Source organism: Leptopilina boulardi, unplaced genomic scaffold, assembly GCF_019393585.1.
Source record: "Leptopilina boulardi isolate dan_hultmark-lab unplaced genomic scaffold, ZJU_Lbou_2.1 LbouV2_103, whole genome shotgun sequence".
Lineage (NCBI taxonomy): Eukaryota > Metazoa > Arthropoda > Insecta > Hymenoptera > Figitidae > Leptopilina > Leptopilina boulardi.
The window spans coordinates 1,077,276-1,098,452 of NW_026137645.1; the positions used below are offsets into that span (position 1 = coordinate 1,077,276).

At 27.9% G+C, this 21,177-nt stretch overlaps 1 protein-coding gene across 2 annotated transcripts in view; it reads left to right on the forward strand.

Annotated features, from left to right (window-relative positions):
- The first annotated feature begins 237 nt into the window (after positions 1 to 237).
- LOC127276605 (protein jim lovell) overlaps positions 238 to 21,177 on the forward strand; it is a 33,601-nt gene continuing 12,661 nt past the window's right edge. Inside the window, exon 1 of one of the 2 annotated variants that reach the window (XM_051297163.1) lies at positions 238 to 930. The gene's annotated coding sequence lies outside the window, so the exon portion shown is untranslated. Of the gene's footprint in view, positions 931 to 19,521; positions 20,406 to 21,177 lie in introns of those variants that run through there. The other variant, XM_051297172.1, reaches the window with a different exon arrangement.

A 21,177-nucleotide genomic window follows, 5' to 3' on the forward strand; every position in this document is an offset into this window, starting at 1 on the left:
AGAGTAAGAGGGTCAATAGTAAACCCCCCTCCTTTTTCCTCCAAGGCAAGGGGGGGGACTTCTGAGGGGAACCACCGCCAACTCTCGAACAAGAGAAGAGAAAGAAGATGTTGAAGAAGAGGAAGAAGAAGAAGAAGAAGAATGAATAAAAGGAGAGAGGGTCCAGTGGGCTGGTACACAGGTTGGAGGTGGCCAAAGGAGGTGGGACCCTTTTGCCTCTTCCTCTGCTTTCAGTGGCAAAGTGCTAGTAGTAAGTAGGCAGTCACAACGCGACCGTAACGCGAGCCAAGCGCACCAACATTATATATATCTCCTCCAGGCTGACCACCTGACAACCTGTCGTCTCCTATAGAGAGATACCACACATACAAAACAATTCGCGGGCTTTTCAATTATTATCATCATTGTTGTCCATTTAAAAAAAAAAAAAATACGTGTCCAAGAGCGCGGTCAACAAGTTCCTAATTTGCAAAATAAAAAAAAAAACATGTGAACCCCCTCCCCCCATACAATCCCCTGTGATTAATTTAAAATTGTGACTTACAGTGATTGTGTGTGAATTATATATTTGATATAAAAAAAAAATAAGTGATTTTCAAGAAAAAACAGTTTTTTTTCTATAGTGATTTTCATTTTTTTTTTGTTGTGATTTTCTTATAGAGAAAATAAAGGATTTGGTTTTTTTTTGCCTGATTTTCAAGAAAGAGGAAATATAATCCAAGAAAAGAGTGGATTTTGAAGGGGGGTGTTATACTACACGCACACGTTGTGGAACACGTGAGGAGCTCTTGATACGGATTAAACTATTACTAGTTATATACTTGTGGGGTCTTTTTTCAACCTCACACCCCTCTCTCTCTCTCATTCACTCACCCTTCTACAACTATATACGCACGTGATATGTGACTCCGATCGATTATATACTTATAGGTAGGAATGAGATTTTCTCTTATTTTTTATTCTATTTAAACATTATAAAAAGTTATTTTGGTACTAAAAAAAATAATTAATTTAAACGCATGTAAAAATAAAAACGAAGTACGCAACGTTTATGATAAACGATTTTTAAAGAAATAATTTTTTAAAATGAAAAATACAAAAACTATTTTTTATGCAAAACATTGTAGAATTTTTCATTTTAAAAAATTATTTTTTTAAAAATCGTTTATCATAAACGTTGCGTATACTTCAGCTTCGTAAATAAAGTTAAAAAAAATTAACTTTATTTATGTTATTGCTAACATAATTTTTTATCAAAATTATATCTTGGTGCCAGTTTCAGTTTTATCATGTAAAAAGTCCTTTTATACTAAAAAAAAAATAATTTAAACATATATAAAAAGTTCTTTTGCACTAACCAAAATAGGATACGAGAAATGAGAAAAAAATAAGTAATTTAAAATTATAGTTCACTGTGCTATTATATTGTTATTAACATTAAAAATATTACATCATGCAAGTTTTTAATAATAATAAAATGAGGATTAAAAACTTCCCTCGATAATATAAAAAATTGACTTGAAAAAATATTTATTCTGAAAATTAAGAATAATATAAGCGCTCAGACAAAAAAAATTTGTATTGTATAATAAATAAAAAGCAAACGCACTTATTTTAATCCAATTTTTACTTTTTTATTTTAATCAAAATTTTGGTATTAAAATAATAGTCATGTGAAGTTGGCACCAAAATCTCAAAAAATGAAAAATCCACAATGAGTTCTGGGTAGATTATCAATAGTTCTAGAGTTCTATAAGTTTTAATTCAATAGTTCCGTAAATTTTGACCAGAAAACATGATATTAAAAAAATAAGGTGCTAACTTCACCCAGCACTATAATTTTCGCAAAAAAGAGTGCTGACATATTATTCCGATAGAAAATACAGAGTTCTAGAGTTCTCTTATAAAACAAAAAATAGTTCCGCAAAATTTAAAAAATTTAAAGTTTTAGTTGATTTGACCATAGTTTTGGCATCTTTATCAATAGATCAACAAATTATTCTTATGAAATTCTACTCTAAACTCAAAATAAAAAAAAGTGTTGAAATTTAAAATTTAAAAAAAAATTTTTTTCAAAAATTTGAGTTTTTATGAGTTTTGATAAGAGTTCTGCCATCTTCATCAAGAGTTGTACAAATTATTCTTATGAAATTCTACTCTAAACTCAAAATAAAAAAAGTGCTGAATATTAAAATTTTCAAAAATTTGAGTTTTATGAGTTCTAATAACAGTTCTGGCATCTTCATCAAGAGTTGTACAAATTATTCTTATATTTTACTCTAAATTTAAAATAAAAAAAAGTACAGAACTTTAAAATTTTCGAAATTTTTTTTTCAATTTGAGTTTTTATGAATTCTGATTAGAGTTCTGGCATCTTCATTAAAAGAAATTTTACTCTTAATTAAAAAAAAAATGAACTTTAAAATTTTCAAAAAAATTTGAGTTCTCATGAGTTCTGATTAGAGTTTTGGCATCTTCATCAAGAGTTCTACAACTTATCCTTATGAAATTTTACTCTAAATTCAAAATCAAAAAGAGTGCTAAACTTTAAAATTTTCGAAAATTTGAGTTTTCAGGAGTTCTGAGAAGAGTTCTGGCATCTTTATCAAGAGATCTACAACTTATTCTTATAACAGTTTACTCCAAATTCAAAATCAAAAAATAAGCTGAACTTTGAAATTTCTGAAAATTTTTTTCAAAAATTTGGGTTTACATGAGTTTTGATTAGAGTTCTGGCATCTGCATCAAGAGTTCTACAAATTATCCTTATGAAATTCTACTCTCAATTCAAAATCAAAAAAAGTGCATTTACTATTTTCAGAATCTACACACAGAAAAAACTTGGACTCATTTTTGTTGCAACTCATTTTCTTTTGGGTATCGAAATGAGTATGGGACAAAATTCATGTTATTCAAAATGATATTGGCTGGAATTTCAGATTTCTAAGTTGGCATCATAAGCAGAGTAATTTTGTATTTCAATTATTGTTTCTAATATTTCAACAACACCAGAAAGATTATTTTGACCAGTACGAATATTTAGAAGTTTTTAAATAAAAATTATTTATTATTATTTACGTAGATAATAATTAATTTCATAAGTTTTTAAATTTACCGCTATTATTTAAGTTGGCAGTACCGTTCCTGTTGTCAAAACACATGTTTTCATTTTTCTAACCTAAAAACATATTTCCTTTATTATTTTATTACGCGATTACAAGCAATTTTTAATCAAATATATTAAGTCTAGCGTGTTATTTACTTCTTTGTAATTATTATATTTCATGTTTTTGTGCAAAATTATTCGTTATTTCACAATATTTTTCCATTTTTCTTTTTCGCAAAATGAAACTTGCCTGTTTCATTTTGATACTTTTACCTTAGAACTCGAAATGAGACAACCAGTTTCATTTTTGTTGCGAATCAAATTGAGTATAGAATCTATACTCAATTTGAATTCAGGTTTTTTCTGTGCATTTAACCCCTTCACTTTCAAAAAAATCAAAATTTTTTAGAGTTCTGAATAGTACTAACAGAGTTTTAGATTTCTCCTTTTTATCTAAAATAGTTCTGTACGAAAATTTTTTTTATTTAAAAAAATATTTAAATTACGTGTTCTTTAAGTTCTGATGGGTGTTCTGTTTACCCCCCACTAAGTTCTACAAAAAACACACCTACATTTTTTTTCTAAACTTAAAATTAAAAAAACTACGTGACTTTGAAATTTAAAAAAAATTCAAATAATTCAAAATTGAATTGCAAGAGTTTTGATTAGAGTACTGTTTGCCCCTCATTAAGTTCTACAAAAAACAGTAATAAAATTTTTTTCCATTTAAATTTCTTATCAAAGAAACTACAGGACTTTCAATTGACAACAATTAAAATATTTCGAAATTCAGTTCTAAGTATTCTGATAGTAGTTCTGTTTTCTCCCACTAAATTCTACAAAAAACCCTTAAGGGGTCTACCCACTTTAGACGCGATAAAATGAAGTTTGTTTTCTAGAATTTTTCTGATTGGTTTATATTATAAATATTGACATATAAGTTGTTAGACTAAAGAAAAACACTCCCGAAATACATGAAAAAATTTTTGTTATTTGTTTTTGTAAATTTTATATGCATGAAAATGGTAGTTGAAAAAAAATCCCACAACAATTTTTTTTCCGCGCTGTTGATGAAATCTCAGAAACGGCTCCACCGATCCTTACCAAATTTTTACCACTTATTCTTTGGGACCATAGCTCTTGCGCATATCAAGGGATTTTAAAAATTTTGATTCTAAATATTTTTTTTGGGCCCAAAACGGTCATAAACAACGTTTTTTTACATTTTTTTCGAAAAATGTCCGCCATTTTGCCAATTTTGCATAAAAAAAATCGTATGATATGCGCAATAGCTATCAACGTGCTGAATCTAATACCGTTTGAATTTTTTGTTTCAGACCATCCGTGTCAAAAATTTCATCAACAGCGCGCACCACACTTTTTTTAAACATATTTTTCAACATGTATTTTTAAATAAAAAAATTAATTGAAAAAAATCAAAAATATTTTTTTTTTTTGCATTTCGAGAGTGTATTTATTATGTGCAATACCTCGCATATCAATATTTGTAATATAAAACTAAAAAAATATATGAAAATAGGCTATTTTTAGCCTGTCTAAAGTCCAAAGTCTTAGAAATCAAAATGTGTTAAATTGAACTCGCAACATAACTCTTGGAACTCAATTTTGAAAAATTTTTTTTTTTTTTTTAAATTTTAAGATCATGTAGTTTTTGTAATTTTAAGTTTAGAAAAAAATTTTAGGAGTGTTTTTTGTAGAACATAGTGGGGAGGGGGGTAAAAAGATTTCCCATCAGAACATGTGCAACTCGTAATATAAAAATTTATGAAAGTAAAAAAATTTTCGACTGTATATTTGCAGTTCTATTTTTAAAAACATAGGGAACTCTACAACTCTGTTAGAACTACTCAGAACTCAAAAAAAGGTTAATTTTGAAAAAAAATTTGTTTAGAATATCAAAGTTCACCCATTTTTTTTAATTTTAAATTTTGAGTAAAATGTTCTAAGGATAAATCGTAGAACTCTTTACGAAGTTGCTAAACCTCTTATCAGAACTCATAAAAACTCAAATTTTTGAAAAAAAATTTTCGGAAATTTCAAAGTTCAGCACTTTTTTTTATTTTGAATTTAGAGTAAAATTTGATAAGGATAAGTTGTAGAACTCTTGATGAAGATGCCAGAACTCTAATTAGAACTCATGAGAACTCAAATTTTTTCGAAAATTTCAAAGTTCAGCACTTGTTTTGATTTTGAGTTAAGGGTATGTGGGCGAAGGAGGTTTTTTTGTGGTTTGAATCTTTCTCTGAAATAAAAAATGATTTTGGGTTGAAATTCGGGAGAAATGATTTACTTTGGTACAAGGAATCTCGCTGTTCTACTTATTTACTACAACTTAACGCAAAAATAATAAAAATAAAGCAATAAATAGTAAAATAATGTGTTTTATCATAGTTCATTCAGCGGCCACTCGCTTAAATTGGCGCTGTTTACTGGAGCACTGACACACTCAAGCAACGACTCTGTATGCGCCGCCATCTTTTTTTCATTTTCGTTTAAAAATCCCACTTTTTAAACTTCATTTTTTTAATAATTTAACGCAAAATTATGTATTTTTCGGAGAACAGCGAGATTCATTGTAAGTACCAAAATCTATCATCCCTCAAAATTTTAGACAAAAATCTTTTCTCGTTTTAGAGAAGGATGTATACTAACAAAATACGTTTTTCCATACTAGGTCACGTGGGAGGTTCCCACATACCCTTAAGAGTAGAATTTCATAAGAATAATTTGTTGAACTATTGATAAAGGTGCCAGAACTTTGGTCAAATTGACTAAAACTTTAAATTTTTCAAAATTTTTAAATTTTGCGGAACTTTTTTTTGTTTTATAAGAGAACTCTAGAACTCTGTATTTTCTATCGGAATAATATGTCAGAACTCTTTTTTGCGAAATTTATAGTGCTGGGTGAAGTTAGCACCTTATTTTTTTAATATCATGTTTTCTGGTCTAAATCTACGGAACTATTGAATTAAAACTTATAGAACTCTAGAACTATTGATAATTTACCCAGAACTCATTGTGGATTTTTCATTTTTTGAGATTTTGGTGCCAACTTCACATGACTTAAAATAATATAGCTGCGCATCTTATTTTAATACAATACAATTTTCTATGTTGGCGCCTATTTAAGAATATTTCTCGCATGCATTTTATTTTTAATATTAGAAATATATAATATCAAAATAAGAAATAATTATTAAAATATTAGAACTGTTTCCTACTCTCTAAATTTGAATTAGTAAAAATTTTAACTAATTTGAATTAGTGACTCACTTTTTGCTATTGAATTAGTAAAATTTTACTAATTATTAGTAACTTTGACTAATAATTAGTGAAATTTAACTAATTCAATAGCAAAAAGTGAGTCACTAATTCAAATTAGTAAAAATTTTCACTAATTCAGATTTAGAGAGTAATTTAAAAATTATTTCTTATTTTAAGTGTATTATATTCTAACTCTAAGAATAAAATGCATGGGAAAATATTTTTACTAAATTTAAGAATAAATTGCATTTAAAAAATTATTTCCGGTATATATTATCTCTCTAAATTTGAATTAATGAAAAGTGAGCTACTAATTCACATTAGTAAGAATTTTTACTAATTTTTCGTAAAATATTACTATTTGATTTAGTATTTGATTTCAATTTTTTGACTAAAGTTTTAATAAAAAGTAACTAAAAATTAGTAAAAATTCTTACTAATTTAAATTAGTAGCTCACTTTTCACTAATTCAGTTTTAGAGAGAGATAACTATAAATCTGCATTAATTACGTTCAACAGCGATGATTCGTTTATTAAATTCGTTTTTACTAATTTTTATTTAAATTTTACTATAATTATTAGTACAGTAAAAACTACTATAATTATGATCTAGCAAAGAACTATACTATAATTCGTTTGGTACTCTCTAAATCTGAATTAGTAAAAATGTTTACTAATTTAAATTAGTGACTCACTTTTTGTTTTAGAATTAGTTAAATTTTACTAATTGTTAGTAAAAATTACTAATAATTAGTAAAATTTTACCTACTAATTGAGAAGCAAAAAGTGAGTCACTAATTCAAATTAGTAAACTTTTTTACTAATTCAGATTTAGAGAGTATGCTGACTAAATTTGAATTAGTTCAAAATATAACTAACTTGATATAGCAAAAAATTAGTTGCTGATTCAAATAATATTTCTACTAAATCTATTTTAGTTAAAAATAACTAATAACTAGTTAAATTCACTCTCAAGTTTATGTTAAAATAACTAAAATTTTTGGTAACTAATTTTCAATTAGTCTAATTTGACAATTTTTTCAGTTATTTTTCTACTGAAAATTAGTTTCTTTTTACTAATAATTAATTATTTTTTACTAATTGTGTTAAAGCAAAAGTAAGACTATTATTTTAATTAGTAAATTTTACTAAATACATTAGTAAAATTTAGTAAACAAATCAGTAATTTTCTACAATGCAGTCATATTCTCTACTGTGTCTATAGACTATAGCTAGTCTATATAGCTATATATATAGTCTATATATAGTCTAGCAAAATAAAAAAATGATATATTAACATTATAATTATTAAAAATTAATTTAAGATCCCTGAATATGTGAAAATATACATACACTGAAAAAAATGTATTTGATTCAAATACTCGATTACTTGCGACTATTATCAAATAAATATATTTATACTTGAACCAAATAATTTTTACCTATTTGAACAGTATTTGAACCAATAATTTTTGTATTTAAAACAAATACAACATAATTGACTAACAAAATATTTGGTTCAAGTAAATATTAATTTGATAATAATCAAGTAAACCGATTAATATATTTATAATCTTATTTTATTATTTTTAAATCAATTTTAATTTTTTCAAATTAATAATTATTTAGTTCTGAGAAAAATATACATTTTTTTTTAATTCAAATATGAATTATATTTAGTTCGAATAAAAATTTTCTCATGGTAATTTTCTTTATTTTCTCACATACTATATATACATATATTTCAAAATGTTGAGAATTTATAGTTAGCTATAAATTTAAAATTTTCAAAATAATTGAATATAGATCTCATTCAATATAGATAATGAGTCAAGTGTATATATATATAATACACGTGTATTATATATACGGTATGTGTACTATACATATAAATTTAAATTGTTGTGTGCCCGAATTTATTTATTTTGATATATAGTAATTTGAAAATTTTTGACATTTATGAAAACATACAATATTCATTGGAGCAAATATATATAAATATACTGAGAATATATGCAGAAAAAAACGATATTCTAAAATATAAATTTAGAATGGATAATATTTTTACAAAAAATATTTTTACTAAAATTTAAGTTGATTAAACATAATTTTAATTTTTAATTTAACCCTTAACTGGCACCATGGGTCCAATAGACCCGAGTATTTATTCGAGCTCAAATTAATTAAATGTGTATAGCTTTTGAATATTTTTTATATTTTAATATATTAGTTTGACATATTCTTAGTAATTTTCTAAGTTTTTTGATACAACTATTTCGATACAAAAGAATAAATTAGCTTGAAACATTAATAATTATAAATTTTTAATTTTAACCTAAAAAGTCACATTTTATTCTGCAAAATAAATACCTTTTTTGCAAGTCTTGTTGTTGTGGTAATTTTTTCCTTAAAGAATAATACATTAAGATTATAACCTTAAATTTTTAAGTCATAATATTATAACTCATGAATTTTTAAGTAAAAACACGCAATTTTTCGTTATTATTTTTTTACAATTTTTTTTAACTAACTTAAAATAAATTAATCCCTGTAAAACTATATTTACATTTTAAAAAACACATCATAAGCTACCTTCAGAGGTTAAATTTTTGTGCAAAAATATTCAATACACGTTTGAATACGTCGGGTCTAGCAGACCCCTTGTGCCATATTTACTTTCGAACGCGGAAATGTGCCATCAGTTAAGAGTTAATTTAATTTAATTTTTTTTATTTAATTTATTTTAAATCTAAGCAGATTTAAAAACTAAAAATAATTATATACTTAGTTCGAAAATTATTTTTCCTATACCCCACTTGGAAAGATTCCCCGGAAAGTGCCCCCTACAGGTTCTATCAGAATTCCACCGGAACTTCCAACGTAATTCCGTCGGAATTCCATCGGAGTTTCAAAGAATTTCCGATGGGATTCCGACGGAGTTGCGACGGAATTAGAACTCTAAAAATTTTGAAAAAAAAAATTAATCGAAATTCCGTCGGAATCCCATCGGAAATTCTTTGGAACTCCGCTGGAATTCCGACGGAATTACGTTGGAAGTTCCGGCGGAATTCTGATAGAACCTCCAGGGGGCACTTTCCGGGGAATCTTTCCAAGTGGGACTTTATTAGAGTGTATGCAAGATATACTATAAAGAAAGGGTTAATACCTTAAATGATTATTTCTAACTTGACATATAAATTAAATATAATTATATGAGGTATATGAGAATTAGATATATGGTAGACTATAATTCAACTAACAACTCGAATTATGACATTAGTGTCGTTTTCAGGTTTCTAAAAATAAGTTGGTATAATCATTTGGAAATATATGATGTAATCTTAGACTCCTACTGTTAAAACGCATTAAACATTATAAATTCCAATCCTTATATTTATGGAAGAATGCAAAATTTTCTCTTTTGGCAAAATAATTACTAAAATCACCATACACCAGAGAAACTCGTAAACTGTAATTAAGAATATATATAATTCTTTGCTCATATTTAAGAATATTTTATACTTAAATTCAATATATATTATTCTTAAAATAAGAATATATTTTTAATTTAAGTATATAAAATATTCTTAAATAGGCGCCAAGAATATATTTTTAATGTCAGTTTACCAGTTTTTCTGCATGTATATATATATATATAAATTATGACGTAAAGCTTCAAACATTAATAGCAAGAAAAAGAATTGAATATTTTCCTTTCCATAAAAAATTCTTGTCTTAAAGAGTTAAACGTATATAATATGTATCCAAAGAAATTTTTTATTCGAACCAAATATATAATATATTTTAAAAATTTATTTGTCTAAGAACTTAATAATATAACTATATATTTATTTGCTTCAAATAAAAATTTTGTTTGGTAAAAATTAAATTTAAATATCATTTATTTAGCGCTGCGAGACAAATATATTTTTTTCTCCTGGATGTAATAAATATAAATGATTTGTTGATTTAATTATAAATATTGTTTTACACTGAAAAAAAAATCTCTTTAATTTAATCAACAACGATTAACAATGTTTCTGTCAAAAGAAGAAAAATTATGATTAATTGAAAAGAATAGGTTATATATATAGCGAATTTATCTCTTTCTTATTTTAAAAATTTGTTGCTTTTGCTTTTTTATAAATAATTTTTATCATTTTGCCAAAAATATTGCAGTTTTAGTGGAAGGATTTATTTCTCCTTGCGTATAATATTATATATATAATAAAGAATAATAAATTAAATGGCATATTTAAAGGGGGGTAGGGTATATAGATGTTAGAGAGAAAACTAGCCTATTTAAAAATATTTGAATTATTCTCTCTAAATATATGAATCAGTAAAAAAGTCACTGGTTTCAAATCAGTCGCTAAATTCTATAGCTATTTGAATCAGTGGTTTTCACTGACAGTTAGTGATATTTCACTGGAGAATCAATTACTTTGACTGAAAATCCTTGAAATGTTACTGATTCAAATAGCTAGAATTTAGCGACTGATTTGAGACCCAGTGACTTTTTCACTGATTCAAATTTAGAGAGTTAAACATATTCACTTGACTCGCATTTAATATTAAAATTTAATTGACTTAATTAAATGCCATTCAAAAAATAATTAAAGTTATATTTAAATCAAATATATATTATTCTCAGATGCAAATAAAAAACATTTGATCCATAAGTATAAATATTTTTCAAATAATTTGAATTGAAACAAATAATTTTATTTTTAATTGTAATATTATCTTCATGACAATATAATTTTCCACTTTACTTCACAAGGGAAAAAAATTTTACTTGGAACTGCGAAAAATTTCACTAAAATGTTTCAATTGTTTCAGTTAAAAGTCTTATTCCACTATATATTTTAGTGAAACACATTTCAGTGAATCACTTTTCACTTTTTTTTCAGAAAATCTTTTTTCCGTGTAACAATTTTTAAATTTCGCGCCATAATCTGATTTTGAGTTATATAGATGGCACTTTGTGCCTATATGTCAAATTCACAAGTTTTCTAATCTAAAAATTCTGTAATTTAATTTTATCAATATTCATATAAATCAGTTTCGAGAAATTTAATTTTTTTTTTGTAATGTGTGTTTGAATACAGATTTTTTTCATGTGAGGAAAACTAAAACTATATATATATATATATATATATATTTATTTGCCTTCCGTGCGTGATAAATATATTTGAATGACGTATTAGCGCCCCTGAAATATTTAACAAAAATATATTACCTCTGCTTTCTATATATAATATGTGTAATAAATTATACACATATCCCCGTATTGAAAATCTCACTATCTCTTTATACCGATCTTCTCAAACACATACGCACGAATTCATATACCATCAAAATCACCTAAAGATACACACGCGTGTATACACATAATGATTTAGCAAACTACTGCCGAATGGGGGGTTTTTGGTGCGGTTACATACCCTTTCGTATATAAAAGTGCCTGGTTGCACTACTGATCACTATACCCTAAATTTAAATCACACACACATATATCTATGATTCACAACACAATGACACTTGAAATTTAAAGTGAACGCATGTGTGTTCACATGATTCAAATACAATGATATATTCGAAACATAAATCACAGATACGCATGCATGCTACATATTTATAAGTTATATAGCAGAACTCATATACACTGAGAAAATTTTAGTGTTGCATTATTGGTAGTAGTGAGGCGCCACTTTGGTTAATATATATAGTGCACAATCTAACAAAAAGCCATATATAGAGCAGCAGGGTTTCTAAACGAGAATAAGGTGCGATAATATCACCTGCTTTTGGGTCCTAAATTCGTGTACCACTAAAATTGAGACAAACTCGTCTAGAAAATGAAATACACTGAGAGACGCAGTTTTTGTTTTACAACTGGAGCAGAATTTTAGAAATTCAAATTTTCTAATTATTTTTTTGTATTAAATTATTGCTATATTGTTGCACAGAAAATTAAAAGGCATTAAAATAAGCTGCAACGCTTATTATTTTAATCCAATTTTGCTTATTTTAATACCAAAATGGATTGAAATAAGCAAAATTGGATTAAAATAATAAGCGTTGCAGCTTATTTTAATGCCTTTTAATTTTCTGTGTGTACAAAGACGATATTAAGATTCCATATGTATATATAAATATATTGTTATTTGATCATATAAACGTTGCGTACTTCATCAGCTTTGTCAGTGAAAAATAACTAATATAGTTATTAGTGGAAAATAAAATTTAAAAATATATGCAAATTTAATTACTTCAATCAGTTTATAGGAATTCATTGAACTTTCATTGAACTTTCATTGATATGTTATTTTGACATAAACTAAAAATGAATGTAACTGGAGATAAATTGTTATTTTTAGCTAGAATTAATTAGTAGATAAATATTATTACTGTTTAAATCAATGACTGACTTTTTGGTATATCAAATTATAGTTATTTTTAACTAATTCAGATTTAGAAAGTATAATAGAGGACATTGATTTTTTTTCTGAGCAATATATATATACATTTTTGAATTATTTTAATATGTCAATATAGTTTAAATTTATAATTATATCAATCAGGTTTTCTTATAGTTCGTGACCATGGTATCAATCTGAATCATGACATATTAGTATAATTACTATACATTCAACTTATACTGTAGAAAAACATTTAAAAACTCTTAAATTAACCATACAAAAATGCATAGAAATTTAGAAATTCGAAAACCTTGAAAACTCTTTACTTTTCGATTGCGTCAAATCAATTTTATTATGTGCTTCCGTTCTTTGGCCGCACACTGTAAAAAGAAAGGTATTAATTTAATACTGACTTCAGGTACGAAATTGTCATTTGGTTCTCTATTTTGATACCTAAAATCGGTACTGTTTTAGTACTTTCTTTTTACAATGCAGTCCTTTCATTTGAAAGTTAAAAATTTGTTATCAAATGTAACTAATCCAAAATTCTTCCAAACAACACGTTATGATACTTTTGTCTGCACTTCAGAAGTTCCATGAACATCATATAACCATGCGAAAGCGCATTTATTCGTGTATCACAACACTAATGCATAACTTAAGCTATTAATACTTATATCGCTGATTCAAATTTAGAGAGCAGATTTAGATGACATTGTTAAAAGAAAATCTTTGTGATACAGCTTTGATTGGAAGATTACACAGGACGACAAAAATTTTAACTTATTTCAAAAACTAAGAACCAGACTATAATTTTCCGAAGCATTTGAACGTACTGAATACGAATTTGATCTTTCAATTGGACCAACACGTCAGGTTTTCGAGATATTCAAACCTAAAAGTGCAAAAAGACGTTTTTTTACCATTTTTGAGGTCGTGTACGCAATCAAGAGATAATTTTTTTCAAATTGTTACAGCATCTGAAAATACTATTTTTACTCTTTAAAATTCATTTTGAAATTTTTAAAAATCTTCATTTGGCTCTGAGTTATTGTCATTTGAATTTTTTGAAGCATTATATGTGACGCTCCACAAGAGAAGGGACCTATCCCCGAAATAACATTAGGCTCAGTTTTCCGTGCACCGTACATGAAAACTAAGCCTAATATTATTTCGGAGATAGGTCCCTTCTCTCGTGGAGCGTCACATATATTATCACCACTCAGAAAATTCAAATGACGATAACTCAGCGTCAAATAAAGATTTTTTAAAGTTTCAATATGCATTTTATAATGGGTAAGAATAGTACTTTCAGATGCTGTAACAACCTTTTTGAAAAATAATTATCTCTTGATGTTACATGACCTCGAATATGGTCCAAAAACGTCGAGATCTTTTCTGCACTTTTCGGTAAGAATAATATCTTGAAAACCTGACGTATACAGGTCAGATTCGGATTCAGCACGCGACCAAATAATACTTCGGAAAAGTTATAGTCAGGTTCTAATAAGTATTCACTGTTAATATTCAAAAGTATCAAATTGCAACAAATGCAAAATTGCAATATCCAAAATGTGTATGAAATAAAAAATTGATACAAATTTTGGTCTCTCTTTGATACACTTTGGTATCAATAATTTGATACTTTCAACAAAACTGTGTTCTGAATAGTAGACCAAAATATTGTCAGCCTCTGTGTTCCAAGGATACACAGAAAAAACCTAATCTCAAATTAAGTACAAAATTTATACTCAATTTGATACGCATCAAAAATGAGACAGGCAGATGGCGCCACGTTCTATGTCATTTAACGTGAATTCATTTTGAGATTCAACAAATATGAGTCCAACTTTTTTCTGTGATAATTAGTTTCAAAAGTACAAAAATTCCAAGAGAAATGTTCTAATATAATTTTTAACATATTCCTGATAGTTTGAGACGGATATATATAGCTATATTATACGAACTCGAAAATAGCAAAAACTTCGAAAAATATCATTGGAGCCATTTTAAATGTGCCGTTAATAAACCAAGTTTTGCTCTTCATGAGATTTTTTGAATTTTCTCGAGTTACGAAAACACATAATTATTCTAACACACTTTAAATTGCAGTCATCATACTCAAACGAATCATACAATAAGAAATCTTCCCCTGATGCTGTTCTACCTATCTTAATTACACAGAAAATTAAAAGGTATTAAAATAAGCTGCAACGCTTATTATTTTAATCCAATTTTGCTTATTTTAATACCAAAATGGATTAAAATAAGCAAAATTGGATTAAAATAAGAAGCGTTGCAGCTTATTTTAATGCCTTTTAATTTTCTGTGTATTTTAAATCATTTCAATGACTTTGAATTTAATTTAAATTGTACTAAAAATTGTACTAAAAATTGTACTAAATTGTACTAAAATCAAGGAATATTGTTTATTTACATTAAATTTGAAAATTAAAATGGTTTTCTTCGAAACAAAATGAATTATAATAAGTATGAGAGTAGCTGAGTATTGGCTTGTATTCTTTTTTTTATTTTTTGGGCAAATTTTAAAACAAATAATATACTTTGGAAAAAGAACTTTTTGGAACTTTTCGCTTAGAACTTTTTTGACTTTTTTAATTATGCAATGTTACTAATGATTTTAGAACATCCATTACAATATTACTGCATTAAAAAAGTGTTTTTTATTAACAAAATAAATGTTATAAACAAATTAAGTTAAAAATACGATTTTTTACAATAAATGTATGACTAAACAACAATATACGATATACGAAGTGGAGCAAAATTAAGTCAGGTTGGTGGCGCAACTTTCTATGTCGTTTAACATTGATTCGCATTTTGAGTTGCAACAAAAATGAGACTAGGTTTTTTCTGTGAATATGTCTATAAAGATTTTGGAGTTGCTGATTACGAATCTGGCATCAGATTTTGAAAGTTCAAAATGGTAGATCCAATATGGCGGATGACAAAATTAAAAATTGATCAGATTTGCTTAAAACTATTATGTTACTCGAGGGTTTTTGGGGTTTCTGATTACGAATATGACGTTGGATTTTCAAAATTCAAAATGGCAGATGCAACATAAGATAATAAATAATATTATATTATAATATTAATATATAAAATAAATAAACTTTAGGTAATTAATTTATCAGCCATTTTGGATCCACCATTTTGAATTTTAAAAAACTGACATCGAATTCATAATCAGCGACTCCGAAAATCCCCTAGTAACCAGTTTCGAGCGGATTCGATTAATTTAAAAAACAAATTGTCCGCTATATTGGATCCGACATTTTGAATTTTGAAAATTTTAATAATTTTTGACTTTGGATTTGTAATCAGCGACCATTAAAACACCGTTTAGTGCACTTGAGCAATAAATTCCTGTTATTGAAAAATGTATATAAAGGGTTAATGCTGCCTTTCCTTTTTGCTATCAAGGAATTTTGTGACAGTGCCGGATTTCCCTATTTTCCCCGCACAGTGCAAACAATTATGATGTTGATTTTCTCTGGTGATGTTTATTTCTTTCATCATAGCAATTTTATGAATTCCTAAGTCGTTATTGTTATAATTGATTTAAATTTTTTAAATATTGATTTAATTTTTGAATTGACTATAATTTTGAACAATATTGTTGCATTAATAATGAATTTTCGACATCTGATAACATTTCTATTAATTGTGCGTTTTCTTCTTAAAAGTAGTCGTGACTACTTTATATTTAATTTTTGAATTGACTAATTTTGACTAATGTTGTTGCATTACTTATTCCCGCGTGTAGAAATTTTGCCATGGCTTGAATCGGGGTCTGATCGGATAGTAATGCAACGCCGGGTCTGATGTCACTACCAGGGCCCTAGTAGGGAAATTTCTACACTGGTTATAATAATGAATTTTCGCCACCTGCTAAAATTTTTAGGGGAGATAGGGACAAACAGGCCATGTTAACAGTTGTAAGGCTCTAGTAACTAAAGAAACTAATGAAAAATCTTTTATAATAGCTTGTTGGAAAGGTCATCTAATTGCGCAACTTTTTCCTACAGACAGATGTACCTTAAAATGTATTGTTTATAGCTGCTACATCAATTTTAAAAAAATTTGCAAACTGGCCGGTTTGACCCACCCCTGAGGTAAACCGGCCAGTTTATTTATTTTTTGTTTGTTTAGAGAATTAATTGTAAGGAAATCGTCACTAAATATAAAAAATCAATAAACAATCTTCCCAATAAGGAAAATAATAAGATAGGATTAAATTTCAATTAAAGAAACATCTTATTTATTATATAAAACAAATATTTTCAACTAATTGTTGTCGTTCACGAAGAAACGTCTGTGGGTGATCTTTGTAAAACTTCGTAAATCTCCGTAAAGTGGACAAAGATTCACGAAAGCGTGCACGAATTTTTTAGCCATTTCTGTTGCATCAAGAGAAACGCAGATATAGGCCGGTTTGCCCCACAGGCCCATTTTGACAATTAAGAGCTGTATAAAAAAAATGCTTAGTAAAATCATTAAATAATATACCGATAAATTTAACTGAGGCATGCACCTTTTAAACCTGAAAAACAATTTTAATAATTAATATTACACGATTTTCTCACAAATTGCTTATATGAACAGATCCGTAAAAATTTCTAGTTGAAGCGAAAAAACAAACTTTTGTTTATAAAATTGCATAAACACAATGAAAAAATGTCAAACTGAAGAAATAAGTTATTCTTAATATAGCGTCTTTTCAAATTTATAATTGACATATTAATGTCTCCCCTACCAATGCATTTTCTTCTGAAAACTTTAAGTCGTGATTTGTACTACAGATAATATAATTTTTATATTTAATTTTCATAAGATATTGCAAATTGATGTAGGGGAGGATGGGGTAAGGATAGTTATAGGTAAGACATTTTTAGATCTAGCAGCTAAAATTCGCATCGGAAAAAGAATAATATCGTTCGAAAGCCTGTTTATTTAGCTACAATTTTGTAATACACATTATTTTGCTGTAGATTGCAATGCCTTCGAGATATTAGCGGAAAATTAAAAAAAAAATTTAACTATCCTTGCCCCATACTATTGGGGCAAGGATAGTTATCAAAATTCTTTTTACGAAAAATAATCAAAAAAAGACATTAAATTTGGGGGTTTTTTTAATTTCATTGGATAAAAGCACCTCAAAACACTTCAAAGCACTACCAAAAAAATTTTTTGGGCATAAATAAATATTTAAAACAGTTAATATCTGAAACAGTGTTTTAAACAGAACTCAGAGATTTTAGAAAAAACAGGATTTTCACAAATAGCTTCCACAAATGATATCGCATCAAGATCAAATTTTTCTTGACGTCTTTTGGTGTTAAAACAAAGTATATAAGAAGAATAGTATGCCCTTTTTGAAGAAGCCGTATAGGCAATAGAACCACTAACTATCCTTGCCCCATCCTCGCCCCTATTGATCTAATGGAGACATACGGTAACATGTTAAAATTGCTTGCATTCATTTTTATTATTTCGAACAACTGCATGGAAAAAATTTTGATGCACCGGTTGTACTGGTTAGTTAAAAAATTTTTTGTACTTTAAAAACGGACATCAGTTATCCCGGTTTGGTGCAAACTATGTCCCTTACAGCCGGCTTCTGACGCGCCAAATCAGCTCTCTTAATTTGAATCAGTGAAATTTCACTGGTGAAATAGCTAGAAGTCGGTTACTGAATCATTTAGTAAAATTTTCACTGAAAATCAGTCATATATCACTGATTTTCAGTGAAAATTTTACTAAATGAATCAGTCAATCTGTTTTACCCATTACCGATAATACAGATTGACTGATTCATTTAGTAAAATTTTCACTGGAAATCAGTGATATATGACTGATTTTCAGTGAAAATTTCACTAAATGATTCAGTAACCGACTTCTAACTATTTCACCAGTGAAATTTCACTGATTCAAATTAAGAGAGAGAATAACAGTTGCCCGCAACCCATAGTACAACAGTTCTACCTTAGATTGCGCATCTGATAATGCACTAAAAATTTTTCCGTATGTCCATTCGGGAAAAGAACGTTTGACTCTCTACCCAGCGCAGTGTCACTCAGCCAATCAAAGTTCCTTCACCCCCTCCCCTACCTTCTTATACCGAACTATGAGACTTCAGTTATCCCGCGCTACATTAACCAAAAAGGTGATGGTCCAAAACTGTATTAATATATATCAAAAGAACAAACTCATCCTCCTTGATCCATTATCCTATTTCTCAATCTCCTTTGGCTATATATATTTGGGCAATAGGCGAATGGTAAGGACAGAAGGATGATGAGGATAAGGAGAATTATAAGGAAATGGAGAGGGGAAGAAAGGGGAGTACTATATATGTAAGACATGTAACACAGGGAGACGTCGGCCGACGGCTTTCAAAACCATTGGAGGGCAAGGAGGGGGGGGGGGAGAGTCGAATTTCAAAGCAGAGTGAGAGAGAGAGAAAAGAGGAAGGGTAGTTCGCGGTCCGCGGAGGTTGGTCGTTGGGTCGGGGGGGTAAGGTGGGCGTTAGGAGAGTACGCGGGAGGGAGAGGAGGGGCGTCGCGGCAAGCCGATGGGGGGTATGAGGACGGTTAAGAGAAGTGGCGGGGAACGGCGGGTGGTACCGGCGCTTGGTGGGTGGGGGGAGTGTTTAGGAGGGGCGCCGAACTTCACGGGCGCATTCACTCACCGGCCGTCGCCGACTAAGGCCGCGTTTTGCGTTCGTAACACGCAAAAAAAAAAAAAAAAAAACCGAAAAAAAAATTTCACCCTCCAGGTCAGTTTTATTAAATCCCCCCGTGCACTCGTGACCTCTACCACCACCACTATTATCACCCCCCTACTTTAATAAAATTCTTTTCTCAAGTTTGATGACCCTTTTCTATTCTCAAATGATTATTACCAAAGACAGTTTGTCGTCGCGCTCTTATTTCAATTAATTTTTTTTTTTTTTTAATTTTCAGTGTGTTTTTTTTTTTGGATAATTGTGCAATATTGTTATTCGCTAAAAATAGTGTTTACGCGATTTTTTTTTTTTTAAGCGTGCAATATTTATATATTATAGTCGGTTATTGTGCGACGCAGTGATTGCGGTTGAAGAAATATATTGGTGTGTGATATTTAGATGATAAATATATATATATTTATATAAATGTGTTTGGAAGACTTTTTTTGTTGTTTTGATAAATAAATATATATATTTAAATGATAAAAGTTATGTTTGTGACGTGTTTAACGTTGCGCAACTTGAGATCAGGTGGAAAATAGTGCGAATTTTTTTGGAGTGTTATATATATATGAGCATGTGTGAGGATCAGCTGATGTTTCAAAAGGAGTCGCTTTTCGAAATATATATATATATTATACATGTGTAAAAGGCTTTGGATGTTCGTCTGTGTGCTTCTCGTTTTCGCGCCAACGTGATTCCATCGCGCGCTAAAAGGATCTCTCTCTCACTCACTCTTCCCACGTGTCCTTTATTGTGATTGCAAGTTTCTCTGCCGTATATATCGAGGGTTCGAAGGGGAGAACTCTTGGAGAGTTTGTTCAATCTTTTTTTTGAGGTACTTGAACGTTGTTTTTTTTTTCTTTTTATTTCATTGACACATATAAATATCTTATATTTCTTATAAGGTGTTTACTTCTATTTTGAGTTAAATAAATGTTTATGTGCGAATAAATCTTTTTTTTTTTTTTTTGGTGCACATTTGAAAAAGAAATTTATTTGATTATTTGAATATATTTAAATATATTTATTGGAATAATTTTTATTTGTATTAAAAAATTACACGAAGCTGAAGTACGCAACGTTTACGATAAACGATTTTTAAAGAAATAATTTTTTAAAATGAAAAATTTCTATAATTTTTTGCCTAAAAAATAGTTTTTGTATAATTTGTTGATTAATGAAAACTACAAGAAATATTTTTTAGGCAAAAAATTATAGAATTTTTCATTGTAAAAAATTATTTCTTTAAAAATTGTATATATAAACGCGTTGCGTACTTCAGCTTCGTAAAAAATTTAATTTAATTTAAAATTTTAAACCAAAAAATATGTGGAATTATAAAAAAAAATTTTTAGGGGGTCCGAAACAGAAAAATCATCTTGTATAATATTTTGTAACTAAAATTAGAAAAGAAAATATTTTTTAAGACGGAAAATTATAAAATTTTTGTATCTATACTTAAATAATTAATTAACATAAAATATTTATTTGATTAATAGTCAAGTAACCGCATTTATTTGAATCAAATATATTTTTTTCATTGTACTATTAAAAAAAACAATTTATTTTTTAAAATTGGTTTTCGCAATAGTTTTTGTATTCCAATT